Source organism: Perna viridis, chromosome 5, assembly GCF_037379345.1.
Source record: "Perna viridis isolate PV_CMFRI_1.1 ecotype Kerala chromosome 5, ASM3737934v1, whole genome shotgun sequence".
NCBI classification, from domain to species: Eukaryota; Metazoa; Mollusca; class Bivalvia; order Mytilida; family Mytilidae; genus Perna; species Perna viridis.
In genome coordinates, this window is record NC_142449.1 from 39,834,554 (window position 1) to 39,850,481 (window position 15,928).

The following is a 15,928-nucleotide window of genomic DNA, read 5'->3' on the forward strand; positions in this document are numbered from 1 at the left end:
GGGAAAGATGTTAAAAAAGTACTAACTTATTAATGATGCTGACAATTGTAGTTGTGTGCTCCTTCTGGCTTATGTCACTAAATCATCTCCCTGAACTTATTCTACTTTTCACAGCCTTCATCCTGAAAGTTGAACAAGGATTTGAGATGAACAGTTTCTACATGTGTAATTTGACTATTTGCACAATCAGAATCATGGAAAACAGACAAGATTTTTCACATCATGCTGGACCATTGAATTAAAATTTCATTGGAATGCACTGAAATTTAAGATGTCGAAGGCAGATAAATCAGTCAAAAACCTAAATTTTCCAAGATTTTATTGAAAAATTTCTGGGCAAATCCAATGATGCAGGGACCAAATAATGATCTTTCCATTTAGAGAAAGCATCTTTGAGTAATATTTTATTGTTAGATCGGTGGGATTTTGACATGCATGTTTCTGATTTTTCTCATTTTGCATGATTCTTACAAATACTTACACTTAATGTTTTCTACTAGTACCATGAGGTATTGAGTTATTTTGTCCCCATTAAGAGTTCAACCTGAGTTGATTTTTGCTGGGTTGCTTCGCCCCTATTAATGCAACAAAAATTATACATTATGTTGCACAATTCAACAGTTTTAATAAATAGTTAATAAAAAGTAAGTATTCAATCAGTGTCAATTGTTTTAGCATCATTAAAAAATACTATTTAATTACAATGTAGGAAACATTATTGGGAAAGATGGATGAAATTTTCCATAATAATTAAAAACAAAGTACTTTTTTTCACAAGTCAAATAAGGGGTGCAAACAGGAATAGGGAGGAAACAAACCAGGACAAACAGGGTATGCGGCAAAACAACCCTCATTACGAAAAATACCATAATGCTTTATTATTTTTTAAGTATAGATATGAAACATCATTAAACCAAATATTTGTTCGATATACAGCCTCAAAGCCAGGTCATGCTAAGTAAAATACAAGTGGGAATGTCTGGGGTTAAAAACTAAACCATTAAAAAACACTTTTTGTAATGCCTGCTTCTTTAAAGACTTGCATGTGTATTTATATACAGATCCTTCGTTTATCCTGCGAAAATTAGGAAATCATTTTTGTTAGGATTTTATCTTGATTATTTATAAAATTCAATCTCCCGCTATTTCATTGACTCCCTTAACTCGGCATTAAACCCATAACCTGAAATCCTGGGTCTGCTATATGTTAATATACTTTATGACAAAAAGGACCAAATTGAGCAAAAATGCCATTCGTTACCTGATTCTTACACAGAATGATACTTAAATCTTAAATGGGACGTATCATTACTATGTTAACAAATCATATGGCTTTATCATTCTGCATAATATTCTTGTAAATCATAGTAAATCAAATACTACCTTAATTTTGGAAGTTTTATAGTTTAAACGATAACGTTTAAAGATATGAATTGGGTAACCCGATGATTAAGAAAATTTGCGTGGAAAACTTATCATATAGGATTTCGACAGCAAAAGTTAAATTCCCATCCATTGCTTACACAATAAATGCATGTAAACATGCTGGTACTGATAAAAGTGAAGATATTGTTTATATTAAATATAAACGGCATTTATAGCAGAATTTTACTCTGTGCAAGAAATTATAGACGCATCTAGAAAAGAAAATGTTCTTGTTTCTACATTACATGAGAGTTGTGATTTATGAAGAGAGTATAATTAAACACAACGGGAAGTTGTTATACATTTCATAAGGCACTCTTTTGATAATTGACATTCTGGCCGCCTCTGATTTTACCAAAAGAAAAAAAACAGTCTTGCCATTGTATACACAAGACCATCGAACATTAGTAGTTGAATAACTGCATCTACATTGACATTTTAATTAAATCTGTACGCACCTAATGTACAAGCTTATTCGTTATAGAATTTCTTATGTATTTTCCTTCTTTCTACAGGAAATTTTAGATTGTTCTTGTGAAGAAATATTTGGAGCAAATATGTTTATCAATTGCATATAAACTACATTAAATTACATTTCGAAGTATGATATAAACAATATTCCTTTGCAATAGTAACATTTTATACATTGTTTTATGTAAATAATTAGTAATGCATTCTGTCCATCCATACTTCTGACTCTAAGTGAAAGATGTAACTAATTATGCAATTTAATGTGTCAATATATATTGATACTACATTTTTTAAATTTGTTCATAATCGTTTTATGCTTCATATACATGACTTGATGATGATGAATATAATCCAATGCATTCATATTTTATGCGTTGTAATAAAATTTAGTATTACTTTGTGCAGTGAAACTTCCTAAACCGAGCGCTAAATATTCCGATGACAAAGGGTTTATGAAAATATTCTAGGATTCATTTTCTGAGTTACTGGTATTGTACAGAAACAGCGACAAGAAAAGAAAAATGTTTTATATGACCAAGAAGCCTCTAAAGGATTGTACAATTATGGCTTAAAACCATACTTATAAACTGACTTTCCTTTAGTAATAAGATAATATTTGTCTTTTAAGGTTTTTTTCACGTTTCTTCTGTGTAGAACATTCAACTGTCTTCTAATAGATAAGACTTTGTTGATGTGACCTTATTTCCCAGCTTCATGTTTACGACAGCTTAACACAGTTGATTTCTGTAAGCCGTACTATAACGATACATGTACAAACATTATTTCTGTTGAAAAAAGAAAGAATAAAATTACATAATTCATTTTGTTCTCAGCTAATTCTAAAACATGTTTTACTTTTAATCTAAAATGAAAACATGATTTGCTCTAAATAGATATTACCAGCAACAAAAAAAAATTGTTTCACGATGTGTACTGTGTGGTCGTCTCATCCTGCCAAGTATCGCAACGCGCCATAATACCTTATAAATACAGGTGCTTATACAATACTTAATTTTGACGGGAATATCGAATTCATTTGCACGAACCTTAGACACAGCCAGATAGGTTTCCGAACAATTCTGAGGGTTTCCCAAGTATAAATAAATTTGTTATATTTGGCAATGTAGACAATTGTTTTCATCGTATCATTTCATTTTAAAAGTGAAATTCTGAAATATAAGCAGAAAAAAAGATGATAAATCGAATGATTAACAACATTTTGAAACGAAGACGAAAAAGAAATCATTCTAAACATGGCTGTCGGTTTTCTTTTTTAAAAAGTAAACAGGAGAATATGTAACCATTCAAATAAAACAGTGTTTATATATAAAAAGCAGGATAAATTGAATTCCGCACTCAATCTACATACGTGTCACGTGATGTAAAATGGAAGCTGTCATATGATTCATGAATTAGTTTGACGGATCGATGACTAATCGAAAACTGATCGATAATCGGTGAACAATCGCAATTTTAGTTGTATGCATCGATTCAAATACTGCAATAACATTGTTACAGTGCTACAATAATGCTTGAGTCCATTATATAATAATTTTTGTTGTAGTACATATGGCCCATAAAATTTGTAGTTTTGTAAATCTATTAAAATGCTACCTTACTTAGAGTTCAAACCAAATATTCAGATCATCATGTCAACGTAAAAACCATTTCCACTGTCGACAGTTATTTGAAATGAGAGGATATCATATATAAATTGAGCCATCCAGTCATGGTGCCTCCTACAAAGGCACGAAACCCATCCAGAAAATTAAACTTAACATTTTAATTTTCTAATGCCACTGTGCTGCCGTTGAAAACCATAATGTATGCGATTAATCTACAATACCTTTCAATAGTCACTTACCCATCAACTTTAGTCTAATTTTTCATACGTGGATAGTGTCGATACAAATTTCCCTCATTTTCACAACATCTTCGGATTGACCGAGGAGATGATTTGGATAAGTTTTTTTTACAAAGTATGAAGACACGCTGCCAGGTACTACGTATTTACATCTAGGTGTTTCATCTTTTTAGTACCAACAATCTATAATGCTTTTGAGTCTGGTAAAAAGTAAGATTAAGAGTTGAAAAAAATCATATGTGTTAATGCAATAATATTCCAATAATAATCTAGCATTGATGATTTCCAGAAGATTTTTCGAGTTTTTTTGTGAACCTTAAAAGCCTCTTTAAAAGCTGTAAATAAAGTTATTAGTTTTGAAAGAGGCTATTATTAACTTTTGCAGACAAACGTTTGTATCACTATTTGTATGGACTATTGTGGAGCTTCTAAATTCAATACATGGACGAAAAAAGATCACAATCGTCATATTCAGTTGAATGTTGTTTTGGGCTTTGTCTGCTGGTACCAATATATACTTTCCATGTATGATAGATAATATTGTGGTTACATCGATATCTTTGAAAACTGATGTTGCATTGACACTCGTTGGCCTACTAAGAACTCCCATACGTTTCATGATTAAAGACCTCTAAATTCTCACCCACTCTGACAGGTTTTTTTCTTTTTTTATCCATTTTAAGCATATTCCTCTACAGCATCCATAATAATTTTAAAGTTATAGTAATGGAGAGTGATTCACTATATATGGGACCTATAGCAATGAATGTCTATATATGGGATCTATAGCAATGAATTTATGGGGAGATTCGTTTTCGATGAAGTCTAAATCTCCCGTAATAACGTGACCGCAATGGACCTGAGTCTTGGCGAGTATTATAACCCGCCTTGTTTTTCAGTCACATGCAGTCAAAAATACTTCCGATTTCGAATTTTTTTGGGCCGGATTTATTTCATGAAAAAGATAAGACACCTCATAGGTCTACTCTATAATTCAATTTTTAAAAGCGAAATTTCGAAAATGTGATCTACAGTATTACAAGAAATATCCAATTTCATGCATTCCACATTTAGATCTGCATTTTATATCACATTACATTATGCATCAGCTGTATTCATAAATAATAAGTAGAGGATAGTCTCATGTTTTATAAGTAAAATCAAATATAAAATGAGGTTCAAGAGTGGGAGGCAAAACATTTCCGCCTTACGATGTTCGTCAGAAACCAGATAGAAAAGGATGAATGTCTTCACCAGACGAAAATTAAACAAATTTTCAATTATATCTATATATATATATCTATGTAGAAAGGTCTGAAAAATCCCCAATGATGTTAGAACTGTCAAATTTGCGATGCGCCCTAGACCACTGGCCTAGATAGCCAAGTGGTCTAAGGCGCTGGATTTTGTGCAGGCGGTGTTGCCATAGATGTCACAGTGGTACGAGTTCGAGTCCCGCGGAGGGAATGACCAAACATTTGCATCGCAAATTTGACAGTTCTAACATTGTTGGGAATTTTTCAAACCTTTCTATACGTTTATATATCTTCCCTGTATCAATTTGATATATATACATGCTACGTTTTGAAAATTGAGTTTTTAATTATGAAATCAAATGATTCAAGGTTATAGAAAATTATATGCAGTCATTATTTCGTAAATTGTGTACAGATCTTTGCTGGTAAGTGTTTTTGGAATGCATTTGGGAATGCAATGCATTTCAAATATTGCAGTAATCAATTTCAATGCTCGGATTGGTCGACTGAAATGATATATTTATTAAATGAATGTATGTCTCCCTACATAGCTCACTTCTTCCGATTTTTTGCATCAGAGACAGGAAATGATCTACTCTAAGATTAAAAAAGCAGATGACTCACATTCACGACTACTGATAAATATTCTCTTCAATATCTAGATTTTATAAACACGTTATTGTTGCTTGTTGCTTAAAGTTCTTATCTGATCTAGACGAATGGTGTACTTACCACCGAACCGTTAAAGACAACGAAATTACTTAAATGTATGTCAAAATAGCATTGGTGTTGTTACAATAGATCAGCGCTTTATAAATAGGACTGTATTTTTGTTAACACCGATAAATAAAAAAAACCAAAAAAACAAAAGCAAAAAACAAAAAAACAAAAACAAAAACAAAAATAATGCCTTCTCTTATGTTTCAATTATAACAAGAAACGGATAGTTTGAATAGATAATGATGTTAGTATTTAGAAATCTAAGAAGTAAATGCGTGCAACTATACCGTTAAAAAGAAAATAAACATCGAGTTTATCGTATTTTGTGTAAACAATACTCACCTACTCATTTGGTTTAAAATTGGTTTCGATGTAGCGTACACTCAAAATGAAGGTCGTCATATCAATTTTACTGTAAACAGGACTAAGACCAAGCCACAGACAATACAAAAAAACGAAACAATAAACAACCCCCCCCCCCAAAAAAAAAAAAAAAAAAAAAAAAAACAGATCAGAAAATAGTATAAGGTAATATGTTTACTTGACCTTTTTTATTTCTGTACTCCGGACAAATGGTACATATATTATTTATTATTCTATTAGAAAAAAATAGACACACCCTTGTCTGTTTTTTAAACATATTTACATTCAATTATAATTGATTGTCAATTGCTCTGCAATTTATTCTTTTTAAAACTAAAAAAAGAACATCTCCTTTGAATCTTATAAAAACTCTATTACTTAATTTTATTACAAAATGTTTGATCTACAACCTAACATCAAGCTCTAATTACATCAGTTTTCATTAATAAACTAAAAAAAATGCTTAAATAAGTATGACGCCGTTTTTAAAAAGCTTTTAAAGTAAAAAAAAAAAGATTCTTTACGAAATATTTATCATATCTATCGACAAAACCATCACTACACATGAAGACGTTACACATATTTGAAATATCATTTTAAAATGAAAATTAACAGTAAACGGCAAATATTTGTTGTTTCTGATGAAACTCCTCTCATCACTTTGCTGTGGTATCCATTGCCATGATTAGGACAACGACTGCACCATTCATCAACCCTCCAGCAGATGAGGTCACTAAATTGATATATTTTACAAGGGCTGCAACTGTATCAAACATAATCCAAAATCCGTCGATGTTCTTCCCACCAAACTGCATGAAGTATACTATTACTTTAAGTGATAATTTGAAGGCCAGACGGTTGCAGCTGACAGACGCTTTGCTCAGAACTACTTTGCTGTGTCGTAATTGATGGACAGTATAGAAAACCGCCATGTAAATGACCATGATCATTACTAACGATAAAAAACGAACACAAAAGAGAAAATGAAGTTCACGATTTTAATTTCTTTTTCTCCATCGACACCGCACCTGAAATGCAAGACAAAAAGGCTACATTTAAAATGATTATCAGAGCAATCATTTACTTACCGATAATCCCTGAATACGTTCACACTGTTATGAGCCGGATCGCTAAATGATGAATGACTGATCGAAATGATGGAAATGAAAACCGACGACTAGTAACCGATTTGATCGCTGTTCGTTTGTTTAATTTGAATAATTGTTATTATCACAAAGCATTTTTGTTTGGACAATAAGCTGTGTATTTTAAATTCAAGCACCCAAATAAATTATCATTTGACATAAAAATTACAGTAAACTTATAAGCATTTATCTACAATGACTTCAAGTTATATGTTTGTCAGACATTAGGCTGTTTCAGAACATGTATAATAACTGAGAGAAATATCAACATTCAAATAGTTGGTATTTCATTCCTTCAGATAAATATTGTCTAGGGTTCGGAAAACTTTTTTTTTAAATCTAAGTTAAAAAAACAAAGAAAACACAAGGCTCAGGACATCTTCAAATTGTGAACCAGTGATTGTATTTAACTTTTAAATTGTACAAAAGTTAGCGTAATTTTTGTTTTTAATTTGATTACAAATCAAATTAATATGATCGTGTAAAAAATTTAAAATACGTTGTTCTTTTTTTGAAGGTCAAAATTTATGTTTTCGAGCAAAATACAAATGAAATTATCAAACTTATTCGTACTGTTTTATTTTAAGATAAAACGAAGTAATTGTGGTGTCTGTCCGTCCGTGCTACCTTCCTTTTTTTCCTTCCTTGACGTGTGGGGAACCCTTGACTTATCAATTGCTCCTCCTACACCACTAAATTAAATTTTATGAACCTTTCACAAAACCTTTATAACATTTCTTATTGTATACCTCCTTTTTAAGATTTTAATCGAAATCACTTTCTATTTGATATTTTCATCCAGACCTATTGGAGTATTACACATGAACACCTTGCAAAAGATGAAGTTTTTCATTTAAGAATATTTGACACCGTGGAACACTCCTTTAATTCGTTACTCCTCCAACACAACTGAATGACATTTAATAAAACTTTCACACAAACTTAATTTAATGCCATTCAGTTGTGTAGGAGGGATATTATGTATTATATATTAAATATTATATATCGTATGCATTATATTAATTTTTGTTGACATGCACCGTTAATTTTGATCCTCTATCCAACATTTCAACACATGGATGAGTTGAAGCTACATTTGTTTTCAGCCTAGCTGTTCTAGTTTTCTAGGACACTGGACTTATTGAAGGCGGTGTTGTGATAGATGTCACAGCGGTACAACTTCGAGTCTCGTGGACGGAACAAACAAAGATTTGCAAAGTAAATTTGATAACGTAAATGAGAACTTTCAGGCTCTTATATGCTTGCATTATTTTCCGTGCGTCAACAGTTGTGTTTCGAATTGAGCCGTCACCCAATTATCTAGAATACACGTAAGGTAATAATGTATTTTTCCCTAAATTATCAGAAAATATATGGAGTATAAAAACAAAAATAAGGCATTACTTAAAAAAAAACTTTCATTCGAAATACAGCATTCTCAACATTTCATTCATTTTTACAGTAACTATATAAATAGGTACAGTATGTTACCAAAATAACATATTATTGCTTAAATGTAAACTATATTAGAGTGTTAAATTTGTATTTACAACCTTCCGTTAAGCTGAACTTGATATACTGTAATTGGTACTATGACAATAAATGGAATGTCTACGATAGGCAACAATATGCGCCAATCATATTTTCCACAATTTGGGCTCCTATTTTTGATAACAAAAACAGCCATAAGCTCACCGAGAAATGCCTGGATCAAGGTGGTTTCATAGTCGAACATTTTACGAATTGCACATACTAATGGAGGAGCATGATTTCGCGCGTTTTATGCAATAATTTTATATAGATAGAAACATATTTGAGAGACACAGTGTAAAGCATCAGAAAAAATATTGGACACAGTAAATCGATCGATTAAATTCCAATGGAAAAAAAATTACTTTCCTCATTCTGAGCAAATATGTTACCGTGAAAACGCATACAACTAGAGTAAAAAAAGCGAATGCATTGATGATTATGTAATCTCTTTTAGTAACTGTCATCAAGACGCTCTTCTTGGAGCAATTTCCGAAGATCATAAATCGGTTTGATTTATTGCGATGAAAGTTAAACGTAGATTTTCTAATTATGGAACGTTTAGCGGTTTTATGTAGGATACAGAAAAATGGTGAATTATATACAGAGAAAGTCGATTTAAGCAGCTCACCCATTGGTTAAAAAGACTTTTATGTTCAGTCATCATCATTGGCGTACGTTAATTAGTTCTTCTCTCATGTGTTATCATATACAAGATGGTGTTATGTTTTATAAGGTTTTTACAAAAGTTAAGATAATGGATTACCATGCCCAGTACATAATTAAGAGCTACACTGTCAAAGAGGTGTTATTAAGGTATTGTTAAGGCGGTAAGTTTTTCTTGATTCAGAAAACAGATGTTTTCTTCTTTTATGTAAGATCTATTTAATTATAATGCAAGAATTTTGCTTTCATATATATATATTTTTTATTGTAATACAATATTTTTTATCATCATAATTGTATTTTTTATGCAAGATTTCTTTTAATTATAATGAATTTGTTTTACAATTATGTAATCTTTTTATTTATATATTTATTTGTGCATTAAGTGCCATGTAGTACTGACAGGACCGCGCCGATGTAACGCCTATTTTATGCGGATCAAGTTTTACGGTCCAAAGTAAAATATTCCAACCCTGTATGGAAAGCACCAAAAAGCCGAACAACAAGTTTCACACAAGTTTTGAACAGTGTTTTAATTTCGAAATTTACTCTTGACCTGCATACAGCCCTCTAAAAATGCTAGAATCTTGCAAAGTGAAGAGGGAACGAACGTCTGTCGCTGCATAGAGCTTGAATTTCACGTTAATCCGAATTAGGACGTCCGTGTGATGCAAAATGTTAATAAGGTACCTGTTAGAAACGAGAGAACTTTATTCCTTTCTCATGTGGGTTATGATGTCCTTATATGAAAATTACCACAAAAATTTACTTTAACCCAACAGATTTATAACTCGAACTTTTGAATAAAACTAATTTTTGCGGAGGTTTCTGAAGGTTCTTACAACTCTCACGGTTCTCGTGACTGCTTTGTCAACTCTGATCTTCGATCTTAATTTATAAAAAAAGTTACTCTAGTTACCACGAAAATCATGCAAAGCATAAGTCTTCGTAGATGCGCGACGTTTCGTATTTGGATGCTTACATGCGAAATACAAATGTTTTCATATTTTATTATATTGTTATATTATATTTCAGATCGAAACCTATAGAGGGTAATTGAATAAAAAAAAATCTATGCATCTCAGCTTGTCAACGGAGAAGTACAATCGTGGTAAACTATAAGTTTGCATTTTCCGACGCAGTCGGTATTGAGTTCGCTTTGTCGTCACTTGACACTCATGATGCTTAACCATGGCAACGGAACCAATGAATCATACAACCTCTCTTTTTATTGGTTATGACTAACGTGAAATTCAAGGTTGTATTTTTATACATCCGTAAAATGCCCATCATTAAGCAGAATCGGACAATGCGTGCAATATTCCAGTATATTACAAGTGCGCTTTTAATATTACTAAAATTATTGAATAACTCATTTGTTACTAAATCATAGATATTCCAAGGATTTTGACATTATTTCCTTCATTCAATTTTTATATCACAAGGTGACTTAGATGTTCGAAAATCTGGGATTTGATTCATTATTTGTTTCGTATAAGAGTATTACAGGGATAGTCTTCGGCGATAAATTGATACATCGCATCTACCCAAAAGAACTTGAGATAAATGAAATGAAATTACACACACTGTAAAGTCAGCCTCATATCTTGACCTACACTTAGAAATCGATGGTAAAGGAAAACTATTGACCAAACTTGACGACAAACGTGATGACTTTTCATTCAGAATTGTCAACTTTCCTTTCATATGTGGCAACATCCAATTATCACCTGCGTATGGAGTGTTCATATCACAACTCAAACGTTATGCCAGAGCTTGCCGAAACTATGCAGACTTTTTGTATCACGCTAGAACTCTAACAAATTGGCTTCTGGAACAGGGTTATGTTGCTACAAGATTGAAGTCATCAATACAAAAGTTTTATGGTCGGTCATCATGAACTCGTGGATCATTATGGTGTATCCATCTGCACCATGAAAACTGATTTATTCAACGGGTCATAGTTTTCCTTTCCTCGTTTGTCTACCCCGGTGTTTCTAGAAAAGCAGAGGACGCTTACCCTACCGGTGCACCTGGTCCATGCTGCCAGTTTTTAGTTGAGTCCGAGTTGCTCATTTGCTTTTGTTACTTTGTATGTATGATTTTAGTTACTTCATGTTCTTTGTTGTGTATGTCTGTTTTCCATGTCTGGTCTTTGTCCCTGGATTACATTCTTTTGATTATCGCTATAACCTTGGTTCCCTTGATTACTTTGTCATAACATCATCTCTTTAGACATTTAATCCATAACTGAATTAAAGTCTCTTCCACATTGACCTATATCCGAGACAGGAACCCGAATCCTTTTTTCCCTTTAATATAGCTGCTACTACGGTTTCAAAGTTATCAGTTTTACTCCGACGTTTTAAATTATGCCGCCTTAAAATCCTTTTTACAGTGGAAACACTTATTGCAATCGCATGACCGATTGAAAGTGCATACGAAATTTCAAGATAAATGTATCCACTTCCAAAATATGCTTCACAAGTTCATCTTTTGAATGCATATGATTATCCAACAGGGGATGACAGTCCACGAATACTGCACATGAACCAGTAACCAATGTAGCCAAGATTAGAACCTGAAAAGTTGTATGTTCAAATGTTAAATTGTACAGCAACAAATTGGCAGGATCTACATTGTAATATAGACGAAGAAATTACCAAATGTTTCTCCTTGTCGTCGATGTCTAGATAAGGCCGTAAGTGTATGTTAAATCAAAGTTCTCATATACTGAATCAATATTTGGTTAAAGTTTTACACCTCCAATACTCCTTTAGTTTACAACAATTTTATTTGTTAACTCTACAAAAGGGTTAGGACACAAGTTTTACCAACTTATGAAGTCTTCTCCCAACAATAAACACAACACATAAATTAGAACATTGAGGGAATGCATAAATTCATTATGAGTATTTAAAAAAAACAATTTGTAATCAGATTTTACAAGACAATGAAGAAAAAAAAAAGAAAGGAAAAACAACAGTACAATGAGAAATAAAACAACAGTACAATGAAAAATAAAAAAAAAATTAAATTAAATTAAATTAAATAAAATACCAGTACAATGAAAGAAAACACCAAAGTTTCAGAAATATATGTAAAAAACTGAAGAGAAACATAAAGTGGACGGGTGGATGCGCTGTTCTTGTGTGACACTGATTTAACCTCCATAATATTAGGTCAGAAATCTTCTTAACCTTTTAATAAATACGAAGACACTATATTATATATATAGTATATTATCTTCGTACGTTAGATCAGTGCTGCCCCTGGTAAGCAGTGAAACGTCCATTTTTAAAGCAGTTAAGCGTAAACTCTCGCATAGTGTAATACGGTTTTCTGTATCTTTTTTGCATTCGAAAAAAAATGGTCTAGGCACTTTCAATGGAAGCACCGCAACTACACGCAGGATCAGCTACAATATGTACTCCGTGGAAATCGCAGAACATCGTAGCTGGGCCAAACAGATATTTAATTAACGAGGGCCGTAATTACAATATTGGGGAATGTCTAGTTTATGTAAGGTGGTTTTGCTTCGGATTGCACGTTTGAATCTTGATAGTGAATTCACATTCCGCACGTTTTCACTTATTATGGTTCCATTCTCTTATAGCAGATGGTATAAATGATTCACTAGTAAATGGTAATCTACAAAAGGATAATATATTATCAGATCCATTTCGTAGCGGATAGACTGTTGTACACTGAACAAGAGGTGGGATAAGTTCGCGGAGATAGCCTGGAGCATTACCATTTTGTATATTGTAAAACATTTGTAATTTTCTCTTTTATCGCCTTTCAGACAATTTGTCCAAATCTGTTTCTTCGTATAGATAGCTACATTTCGTAAATACTGGAAGACCTGTTACTATCCTCACAGCTTCTAATTACAATTTTCCAGCTTGTTAGAGTAGGTGATACCGCAGTTATCTCAGACCTCACTGGCATATTCTAAGATGGGGCGTATAAAGACAAGATATAACTTATCGAGATCTTTTCTACTTAATCTAAATTTTAAGTTTCGTAGTACACACAAGTGTTTGAATACACTTAGAATAAGGTTATCAATGTGAGTATTCCATTTACCATTATCAGCGAATGTTACTCCAAGATGCTTGTGAGTAGCTGTATTTTGTATTTGCACCCCATCGAATGAGACAGTAAAAGGCTCCAGTAATTCATTATTCTAAAACAGCATGATCTCAGTTTTATCTCTGTTACATGACATAAGTCATTTACAGGACCAATCATTCAATTCTCTTAAATCATGATAACTTACAGTTTCAATGTCTTTAAGACTGGAATTAGCAAGAAGTTATTGTGATAACGTTTAAATGAACGGAATCGAAACCAAAGCTTGTTGTTGTTAATCGTTGAAAACATTGAAGTCTTGTATTGACATTCACTTTTCTTACTTCGAATAACAACCATTTTATCTTTCAAAACTAATACCAAATACATGTGGAATCGTAGCAGTGCGTCAGTTTTTGAAATATTCTGGTTCGGATGTGCACATTCACATAGACATCTTGTTGTCATGAAAAAGCGCTGTATTTTTGGGCAAATAGTTCCAAAACGTACGTACATCAACAGTTCCATCGAATACTTATTTATAATTTCAGCAATAAGGCCTGATAAAGAAACATTAGCCATGCACTCTCTAAGTTCCTTTGGCACCAACGTCTCCATTATCACATATAATTCGTGATACATCTAGTTTTGACATAGCATGTATAGTTTCTTGACACATCACTAAATAATCAAATAGAATGATTATTACACATACCAACAAAATTCACAACTTGCTTAACGTATATGTAGTCAAATGTCCCCAAGTAGTGGTTAAGGTTAAATACATATTGTGCATAAGAATCCTACGAAAAATAGAAAAAAAAATGGTCAAGTGGTTTCAGAGGAGTTACTCCTTCAAAGAGTCACCATAGTGTTCTGTCAAGGAAAACGTTCCAAGCCCCGTAACTCCCGAAACATTTGTCCAATTGAAATGGCGGTGCAGTATTGATCAACAACACATTGAGCTTAATGATTTTACAAAATTTGAACAAAAGTCGTACAGCGATGTCAGAAGAGGTAAGTAAGTGTCACAACAGTGTGCAAAGTATAGGAAAACGACCCAAGCCGGTAACTCTATCATTTGTCAAATCAAAATGGGGGCGTTGTATTGATCAACATTACTAAATATTATATCTAGGATAATCCTACAAAATCTGCTACTATAAATAAGTGTGACGGACGAACGCCATTATGCCCCTCCGTCGCACTATTACTTAAGACGAGCCATTCCCGAGACAAGTATAATAATATTATCTAAATTAGTATGCTTACGTCTCAGCAAAATGGCATTTCGATTTGTCAGAATAAATCATCATTCAAAGTATTACTATATAAGTATTTTAAAATCAAATAAAACATACATAATCATGACAGAATCATTTTTCGGGATTGAAAGACGAATAACATTCAATGCATTCATGTGCCAGTGAATATGAAGTATTCATTTGTTAACTTATGAAATACGTTAATTGTATAATAATTAAATGAATCAATCTAAAAGAGAATGTCTAAATACTTACATTTACATAAACTCCATAGACCGCCATCTTTCAATGGACAACCGGAACTGCACGTCGTGTTAAATAAAAAGCGCGCAAACATAAACCGCTCTGTAAAATATTTATTCTTGATTTCTGAATTTTGAATCAAACGCACCCTGTTTCTTGAGTTCTGAATTTTGAATTCCGAATTTTGTACTCTTAGTTCTAAATTTTGAATTTTGAATTCTGAATTTCGAATGGTCCTTCTTGGCTTTTGTAGATAACCCCGTGCTTTGTTTTGAGCATCGAGGTATGGGGTTCCTTTATGGGGGACCTTATTTTCTAATAAGTTAACTAATTTACTCATAAGAGTGGTTATTTTCATATTAGGGAAGCATAACTCACATGAAAAGAAATGAATGCTTGCAAGTGGATCAAGAGATGATACGTCCTGTTTTGTACTAGGACCTTACTGATGTTTTACATACAGCTATTCATTATTTGAATGTTGTTGTGAGATTTAAGTATAAGTTCCTCGATATTAGTTGACACAGTACATGAGTACTCTAATTTAAGCATACTTGCGATAAGGTTCCAAGAATGGACGAGAAATTTATATTCGGGAATCGAACTGTATGAATCTGAATATCCTGACATTTAAGCTACACACAGCGAAAGATGCTCGTTTCCTTTCAACTTTGCAAGATTCTTGCATTTTCTGAGAGGGCCGTCTTTAGTGTGTAGAGTGAATTTGTACGTCAGATGATGTTCGGAGGTTGTGTTAAATCTCATTAGTCGGCCCTTGGACACGTTCCATTCCGGAATGAAAATATTCCACTTTGGGCTGTATACTCGAACCACATCAATAAACCGCTAATATTTGCCATTAGCCAATCGAAAACGCAACAACTGCAGCAGTCTGAGGCATTAAAT